We start from the raw sequence: 10,000 nt of genomic DNA on the forward strand, positions 1-10,000 counted from the left end.
GTTTGAGGGTTTGTGAAATATAGCTGAGAGAGCCATGGATCACCTGCTGAGACAGAATTCTTTTGTTGACTAATTTTGTTCCCTTAATTTCTATTTCAACCTTTTCTATGGGATTCTCTGAGTATTTTGTACGTCGTGATCCCGTCCCTCTTGATTTTTCCTATTTTCTATTGATGTAAGATTTAATTCCTTTATTTTTTCTTCATAAGTCATTCCTTTCAGGTCCGGGACTAGTCTCGAAGCGAACTTGTAATTTTTTTAATGCTCCTAGACTCTTTGTCAAATGTGGGTTCTACACAGGTTCTGTATATTCTATGATAGGTCTAACATACGCCGTATACAAAGTATACAAGGTCCTTAGTTTCCATGTGTTTGAATTCAGGTATGTAGGGTACTTAAACTCCCTTTTTTTAAGTCTGGTAGGCATTGTTAAAGACCTATTCACTTTATTTACGTCACTTCTTCCTACTTCCTACTTCCTCTTTCTCTTCTCTGCAGTTCCATTACTGCCCTTTCTCCCTACTTTCAGTAGTCTTTTTATCTTCTACGTTCCCTTCTTTACAGTTTCATTGCCCCCTCCGTCTTCCCACATTCCGCCTCCACATTTCTCCCTTTCCTCTAGTTCCTCGTTTCCTTCACCTTCAATCTCTACTTCGCCACTACAGCTTTGGTGCCACACGACCCCAGCTCTCTCTCTAAAATTTGGCGTATAGTCCTTCAAACAAAAGAGTTTAGACAGGCACAGCCTTGTGCCTTTTCGTCCTTGACTCACACACCTAGATAATACACGATAATCCTTAATCTAGGTAAAAGCAGATAGTTCTCCATAGCAGACAGACTCGGTGGGGACTTCCAGGTACTCTGCTATCTGTCTTTCCTATGTACTCCTACTTATGCTTGTCAGTGTAAGACACGCTAAGACACAGCCATTGACATGGAACAGTGGGTGACGTGCTTATCGCAAGGTCAGTCAGGTTAAACACTGCTGAGTCTGGTTAGTAATTGAATGGATGACCATGTGGACACATCTTCCTCCAGCATCCATAGTCCGCCAAAGACGTAGATACAATTACAGATTCTTCTCCACTTACATAGCCCTCTACAGCACCACAAACAATTACAGACCATTCTCCAGCATTCATAGCCTCCCTAACACCATACACAAGTGGACTCAATAGCATTTAGAGTCAGGCGTCGGGGGCTTATCTTAACTAGGGAATAATTGCTTATCGGCAGTGACTGATGACCTGGTTGACCATGATGAACTATGGTTGGGTACCAGGCATTATATCTCTCAGAGTAATGCCTTGTCAGGGGAAAAAAGCCACAAAGGCATTTCACCTTAGGCTATGATATGACGTATGTTGTTGTAACTATTCATACGTGATTCATACAGGTCTGGGTCATACACTGCTGGATACTTGGCTTTATTTGGCTGGTGTGGCGTCATACATGGCTGTGTTTGGCTGGTATGGCGTCATACATGGCTGTGTTTGGCTGGTGTGGCTGACCTCGGTCAAGTATCAGTAATTAAAACTTTCCCACAGGGCAAATCGTTTACGTATTAGCGTCGTCTTAAAGGGGATGTTGAGAGGCGAGTTAAAGTGTATATACCAACCCACCTTACCTGGTGGTGGTGGTGATGGTGGTGGCGGTGGTGGTGGTGGTGGTGGTGGTGGTGGTGGTGGTGGTGGTGGTGATGCTGGTGATTCTGGTGATGATGGTGGTGGTGGTGGTGGTGGTGATGGTGGTGATGGTGGTGATGGTGATGGTGGTGGTGATGGTGATGCTGGTGATTGTGGTGGTGATGCTGGTGATGGTGGTGGTGGTGGTGGTGGTGGTGGTGGTGGTGGTGGTGGAGGTGGTGGTGGTGGTGGTGGTGGTGGTGGTGGTGATGGTGGTGGTGGTGGTGGTGGTGGTGGTGATGGTGGTGGCGGTGGTGGTGGTGGTGTTGGTGGTGGTGGTGATGGTGGTGGTGGTGGTGGTGATGGTGGTGGTGGTGGTGGTGGTGGTGGTGGTGATGGTGGTGGTGGTGATGGTGGTGGTGGTGTTGGTGGTGGTGGTGATGGTGGTGGTGGTGGTGATGGTGGTGGTGGTGGTGGTGGTGGTGATGGTGGTGGTGGTGGTGGTGGTGGTGTTGGTGGTGGTGGTGATGGTGGTGGTGGTGGTGATGGTGGTGGTGGTGATGGTGGTGGCAGTGGTGGTGGTGGTGTTGGTGGTGGTGGTGATGGTGGTGGTGGTGGTGGTGGTGGTGGTGGTAGTGGTTGCAGCAGTTGCTGTCGTATTCTGTGGTGGTGATGGTGGTGGTGGTGGTGGTGGTGGTGGTGGTGGTGGTGGTGGTGGTGGTGGTGGTGGTGGTGGTGGTGGTGAATGTGGTGGTGGTGGTGGTGGTGGTGGTGGTGATGGTGGTGGTGATGGTGGTGGTGGTGGTGGTGGTGGTGTTGGTGGTGGTGGTGATGGTGGTGGTGGTGGTGGTGATGGTGGTGGTGGTGATGGTGGTGGTGGTGGTGGTGATGGTGGTGGTGGTGGTGGTGGTGGTGGTGGTGATGGTGGTGGTGGTGATGGTGGTGGTGGTGTTGGTGGTGGTGGTGATGGTGGTGGTGGTGGTGATGGTGGTGGTGGTGGTGGTGGTGGTGATGGTGGTGGTGGTGGTGGTGGTGGTGTTGGTGGTGGTGGTGATGGTGGTGGTGGTGGTGATGGTGGTGGTGGTGATGGTGGTGGCGGTGGTGGTGGTGGTGTTGGTGGTGGTGGTGATGGTGGTGGTGGTGGTGGTGGTAGTGGTTGCAGCAGTTGCTGTCGTATTCTGTGGTGGTGATGGTGGTGGTGGTGGTGGTGGTGGTGGTGGTGGTGGTGGTGGTGGTGGTGGTGGTGGTGGTGGTGGTGAATGTGGTGGTGGTGGTGGTGGTGGTGATGGTGGTGGTGATGGTGGTGGTGGTGGTGGTGGTGATGGTGGTGGTGGTGAATGTGGTGGTGGTGGTGGTGGTGGTGGTGGTGGTGGTGGTGGTGGTGGTGGTGGTGGTGGTGGTGGTGATGGTGGTGGTGGTGATGGTGGTGGTGTTGGTGGTGGTGGTGGTGGTGGTGGTGGTGATGGTGGTGATGGTGGTGGTGGTGGTGGTGGTGGTGGTGGTGGTGGTGGTGGTGGTGGTGGTGGTGGTGGTGGTGGTGGTGGTGATGGTGGTGGTGGTGGTGGTGGTGGTGGTGATGGTGGTGGTGGTGGTGATGGTGGTGGTGGTGATGGTGATGGTGGTGGTGGTGGTGGTGATGGTGGTGGTGATGGTGATGGTGGTGGTGGTGGTGGTGGTGGTGGTGGTGGTGGTGGTGGTGGTGGTGGTGGTGGTGGTGATGGTGGTGGTGATGGTGGTGGTGATGGTGGTGATGGTGGTGGTGGTAGTGGTTGCAGCAGTTGCTGTCGTATTCTGTTAATTTGGTTATTCTTGGTGGTGGCATTGTATGTGAGACAGTATGTGTGTGTGTGTGTGTGTGTGTGTGTTAATGAGCTTGTGTTTGCACACATTACACCTGTCTCATTATTTCATGTATACACACACACATACTCACACTTCACTCGTGCTGCCTGCGTTCCTGCCTGCCTCCCTACTTGCCTGCCTGCCTGCCTGCCTACTTGCCTGCCTGCTTGCCTGCATGCCTGTCTTCCTGCCTTCCTGCCTGTCTTCCTGCCTTCCTGCCTGCCTGCCTGCCTGCCTGCCTGCCTGCCTGCCTGCCTGCCTGCTTGCCTGATTGCCTGCCTGCCTGCCTGCCTGCCTGCTTGCCTGCTTGCCTGCCTGCCTGCTTGCCTGCCTGCCTGCCTGCTTGGCTGCCTGCCTGCTTGCCTGCCTGCCTGCCTGGCTGGCTGCCTGCCTGCTTGCCTGCCTGCTTGCCTGCCTGCCTGCCTGCCTGCCTGCCTGCCTACCTGCCTGCCTGCTTGGTTGCCTGTCTGCTTGGCTGCCTGCCTGCTTGGCTGCCTGCCTGCTTGGCTGCCTGCCTGCCTGCTTGGCTGCTTGCCTGCCTGCCTGCATGCTTGGCTGCCTGCCTTCTTGCCTGCCTGCCTGCCTGCCTGCCTGCCTGCCTGCCTGCTTCGCTGCCTGTCTGCTTGGCTGCCTGCCTGCTTGGCTGCCTGCCTGCTTGGCTGCCTGCCTGCCTGCTTGGCTGCCTGCCTGCCTGCCTGCTTGGCTGCCTGCCTGCTTGCCTGCCTGCTTGCCTGCCTGCTTGCCTGCCTGCCTGCCTGCCTGCCTGCTTCGCTGCCTGTCTGCTTGGCTGCCTGCCTGCTTGGCTGTTTGCCTGCCTGCCTGCCTGCTTGGCTGCCTGCCTGCTTGCCTGCCTGCCTGCCTGCCTGCCTGCCTGCCTGCCTGCCTGCTTCGCTGCCTGTATGCTTCGCTGCCTGTCTGCTTGGCTGCCTGCCTGCTTGGCTGCCTGCCTGCCTGCCTGCCTGCCTGCCTGCCTGCCTGCTTCGCTGCCTGTCTGCTTGGCTGCCTGCCTGCTTGGCTGCCTGTCTGCCTGCCTGCCTGCCTGCCTGCTTGGCTGCCTGCCTGCTTGGCTGCCTGCCTGCTTGGCTGCCTGCCTGCTTGGCTGCCTGCCTGCCTGCCTGCTTGGCTGCCTGCCTGCTTGGCTGCCTGCCTGCCTGCCTGCCTGCTTACCTGCCTGCCTGCTTGGCTGCCTGCCTGCTTGGCTGCCTGCCTGCCTGCCTGCCTGCCTGCTTGGCTGCCTGCCTGCTTCGCTGCCTGCCTGCTTGGCTGCCTGCCTGCCTGCCTGCCTGCCTGCTTCGCTGCCTGTCTGCTTGGCTGCCTGCCTGCTTAGCTGCCTGCTTGCCTGCCTGCCTGCTTGGCTGCCTGCCTGCCTGCCTGCCTGTCTGCTTGGCTGCCTGCCTGCTTACCTGCCTGCCTTTTTTTTTTTTTGGCTTCGTTCAAAATATAATCCAAGAAAAAGGAAATAAGACCTGTACCTCCATATAGTGAGCACAACCATCGTACTGACTATCACAGCAAACATCACATGGTACTCAGCCTCTGCCATCATACAAATCATCACACAGTACTCAGCCACAAAGAGTACCAATCACTCATATGGTTAAAACGAGAACAATGATCTTAGAGTGTGTCATCCCGGTGTTAAGAGATGTGACTCTCGCCTCTGTGTGTCTCTGTGGCTGAGAACTCTCCTGAGGTCCAAAAGCTACTGCCAAGTGGTGAATCTCCCTGTGGTCCAGTTGGTTGGTTAATGGGGTTTGAAGCCTATCGACTACACTAGGGTCATTAAGGCTGCACATCTCCTTCAAATAAAGATTAAACTCTCTGTATATACGCTGATACGCCCCCCTCAGTGTATATATCCTGTGGTAGTCCGATCATCAACGTGTCAAACGAGTAGTTAAGTGATCGACAAAAGGTACACCCAGAGCCTGGAGTTCCTAATTACCCCGTGACCTCATTATGAACCTCTGGCTTCTGAGTCACAAGGGTTTATGGGTAACATGGATTCTTTTGTTCCACCCAAAACCAGGAAAAACAAACATCCCCGGTACAGAGACTTCTTCCACGACACTTGCTTAACCTACTGATTTGACCTACTTCCTCTAGCGAGCTCCGCCCACCTGTGATGACACCTACAATTGCTTCACCTCACCTGTGGAGTAGATGTCACCCTCTCCGTCATTTTCACAGCATTACAGCGGGGCTATAGTAGAAGACTGAATTATCAGTGGTCATCTGGCGTAAGAGATGAGGGAGCTAAAAGTATAGAAATTTCAAAGTGTTATGTACCATTTTGCAATATATTTATATAATATATATATATATATATATATATATATATATATATATATATATATATATATATATATATATATATATATATATATATATGCAATAAGATCACAGTAAACAGGTGATTTTAAAATATGTAAAACAACCACTGTGAAAGAGTAGTGAAATTCCAAGCGCTTTCGTGACTACTCACATTGTCAAGGAACTATGGAATTTCACTACTCTTTCACAGTGGTTGTTTTGCATATATATATATATATATATATATATATATATATATATATATATATATATATATATACATTTTTATTTTTTATTATCACACTGGCCGATTCCCACCAAGGCAGGGTGGCCCGAAAAAGAAAAACTTTCACCATCATTCACTCCATCACTGTCTTGCCAGAAGGGTGCTTTACACTACAGTTTTTAAACTGCAACATTAACACCCCTCCTTCAGAGTGCAGGCACTGTACTTCCCATCTCCAGGACTCTAGTCCGGCCTGCCGGTTTCCCTGAACCCCTTCATAAATGTTACTTTGCTCACACTCCAACAGCACGTCAAGTATTAAAAACCATTTGTCTCCATTCACTCCTATCAAACACGCTCACGCATGCCTGCTGGAAGTCCAAGCCCCTCGCACACAAAACCTCCTTTACCCCCTCCCTCCAACCTTTCCTAGGCCGACCCCTACCCCGCCTTCCTTCCACTACAGACTGATACACTCTTGAAGTTATTCTGTTTCGCTCCATTCTCTGCACATGTCCGAACCACCTCAACAACCCTTCCTCAGCCCTCTGGACAACAGTTTTGGTAATCCCGCACCTCCTCCTAACTTCCAAACTACGAATTCTCTGCATTATATTCACACCACACATTGCTCTCAGACATGACATCTCCACTGCCTCCAGCCTTCTCCTCGCTGCAACATTCATCACCCATGCTTCACACCCATATAAGAGCGTTGGTAAAACTATACTCTCATACATTCCCCTCTTTGTCTCCAAGGACAAAGTTCTTCGTCTCCACAGACTCCTAAGTGCACCACTCATCCTTTTCCCCTCATCAATTCTATGATTCACCTCATCTTTCATGGACCCATCCGCTGACACGTCCACTCCCAAATATCTGAATACATTCACCTCCTCCATACTCTCTCCCTCCAATCTGATATCCAATCTTTCATCACCTAATCTTTTTGTTATCCTCATAACCTTACTCTTTCCTGTATTCACTTTCAATTTTCTTCTTTTGCACACCCTACCAAATTCATCCACCAATCTCTGCAACTTCTCTTCAGAATCTCCCAAGAGCACAGTGTCATCAGCAAAGAGCAACTGTGACAACTTCCACTTTATGTGTGATTCTTTATCTTTTAACTCCACGCCTCTTGCCAAGACCCTCGCATTTACTTCTCTTACAACCCCATCTATAAATATATTAAACAACCATGGTGACATCACACATCCTTGTCTAAGGCCTACTTTTACTGGGAAATAATTTCCCTCTTTCCTACATACTCTAACTTGAGCCTCACTATCCTCGTAAAAACTCTTCACTGCTTTCAGTAACCTACCTCCTACACCATACACCTGCAACATCTGCCACATTGGCCCCCTATCCACCCTGTCATATGCCTTTTCCAAATCCATAAATGCCACAAAGACCTCTTTAGCCTTATCTAAATACTGTTCACTTACATGTTTTACTGTAAACACCTGGTCCACACACCCCCTACCTTACCTAAAGCCTCCTTGTTCATCTGCTATCCTATTCTCCGTCTTACTCTTAATTCTTTCAATAATAACTCTACCATACACTTTGCCAGGTATACTCAACAGACTTATCCCCCTATAATTTTTGCACTCTCTTTTATCCCCTTTGCCTTTATACAAAGGAACTATGCATGCTCTCTGCCAATCCCTAGGTACCTTACCCTCTTCCATACATTTATTAAATAATTGCACCAACCACTCCAAAACTATATCCCCACCTGCTTTTAACATTTCTATCTTTATCCCATCAATCCCGGCTGCCTTACCCCCTTTCATTTTACCTACTGCCTCACGAACTTCCCCCACACTCACAACTGGCTCTTCCTCACTCCTACAAGATGTTGTTCCTCCTTGCCCTATACACGAAATCACAGCTTCCCTATCTTCATCAACATTTAACAATTCCTCAAAATATTCCCTCCATCTTCCCAATACCTCTAACTCTCCATTTAATAACTCTCCTCTCCTATTTTTAACTGACAAATCCATTTGTTCTCTACGCTTTCTTAACTTGTTAATCTCACTCCAAAACTTTTTCTTATTTTCAACAAAATTTGTTGATAACATCTCACCCACTCTCTCATTTGCTCTCTTTTTACATTGCTTCACCACTCTCTTAACATCTCTCTTTTTCTCCATATACTCTTCCCTCCTTGCATCACTTCTACTTTGTAAAAACTTCTCATATGCTAACTTTTTCTCCCTTACTACTCTCTTCACATCATCATTCCACCAATCGCTCCTCTTCCCTCCCGCACCCACTTTCCTGTAACCACAAACTTCTGCTGAACACTCTAACACTACATTTTTAAACCTACCCCATACCTCTTCGACCCCATTGCCTATGCTCTCATTAGCCCATCTATCCTCCAATAGCTGTTTATATCTTACCCTAACTGCCTCCTCTTTTAGTTTATAAACATTCACCTCTCTCTTCCCTGATGCTTCTATTCTCCTTGTATCCCATCTACCTTTTACTCTCAGTGTAGCTACAACTAGAAAGTGATCTGATATATCTGTGGCCCCTCTATAAACATGTACATCCTGAAGTCTACTCAACAGTCTTTTATCTACCAATATATATATATAAATATATATATATATATATATATATATATATATATATATATATATATATATATATATATATATATATATATATATATATATATATAAGTGGAATAGTAAAAGAATGGAGATAAGAATGCAGATAATAACATGCTCTGCGACTTTCACGAACTGACACAACTTTTTTGGTTTATTAAAGACAGACAGGAGAGAGAGAGAGAGAGAGAGAGAGAGAGAGAGAGAGAGAGAGAGAGAGAGAGAGAGAGAGAGAGAGAGAGAGAAGAAGAGCAGCATCCGGTAGCTGAGAGAGGCCATCTCCCGCAAATGACATCACAAGTATTCCCGTGGGCTGCGCCTCCTGGTGGGACCACCCACCTCTCCTCCACGCCAGGAGGGTCAGGAGAGGAGCACTGAGTAAGAGGAAAGTGCGGGAGGGATTATAGGTGCGAGTAATGAGTAAGGAGTAAGCCAGGGGATGATGATTAGGTGTGCCGAGTGATAGGAAGTGTGAGGGGAGTACTGAGTAAGAGAAAGAGGATAAGGTTGACGGGAGAAAAAGAGAGGAAAAATTTAAAAGAGGAGAATTACTTTAAGGGAGAAGAAGGGTGAAGAGAAAGGATGAAAGTATGATTATAGATTAGCACTAATGGAAGGACAGCAATGATGGAGTTATCACCAAAACAAAAACCTTGGGATTACTCACCTGTTGCAACTTCAAGTCGAACCTGAAGACCTCGAGTCCAGCTATCGTTCCTGTCTTCACGCGTGTCAGGAAGACAATCTTCAATGTATCAACCCCAGATAACATGAATCCAGTTGTGAATCCTGTCAAGAAGACAATCTTCAAAGTATTTCGTTAACTCGTGTACCAGAAGTCCTACTCTGGTTCACTCTTTGCCACCTCTTTGGGATTCTTTGGATCTGAACATGAGAAGCGTTCGCCACGAAAGGTTCAAAGCTCATTCAATTCTGAGCTTGTACTTTGTTTTTGCACTGGAAGTTCTATATTGGATCTTGAACCTGGTTTTCTTCTTCGGTCATCGTAGATGATGAGTAGAGGTGTCTGCCTACCTGGAAGTCTACATTTCTGGAGGCCTACCTTCCTGGAGGCCTACCTTCCTGGAGGTCTACCTTCCTGGAGGTCTACCTTCCTGAAAGTCTACCTACTTGGAGGTCTACCTACCTGGAGGTCTGCCTACCTGGAGGTCTACCTACCTGGAAGTCTACCTTCCTGGAGGTCTACCTTCCTGGAGGCCTACCTTCCTGGTGGTCTACCTTCCTGGAGGTCTACCTTCCTGGAAGTCTACCTATCTGGAGGTCTACCTACCTGGAGGTCTGCCTACTTGGAGGTCTACCTTCCTGGAGGTCTGCCTACCTGGAGGTCTACCTTCCTGGAAGTC

This window comes from Cherax quadricarinatus, chromosome 40 (assembly GCF_038502225.1).
Source record: "Cherax quadricarinatus isolate ZL_2023a chromosome 40, ASM3850222v1, whole genome shotgun sequence".
Classification (NCBI taxonomy): domain Eukaryota; kingdom Metazoa; phylum Arthropoda; class Malacostraca; order Decapoda; family Parastacidae; genus Cherax; species Cherax quadricarinatus.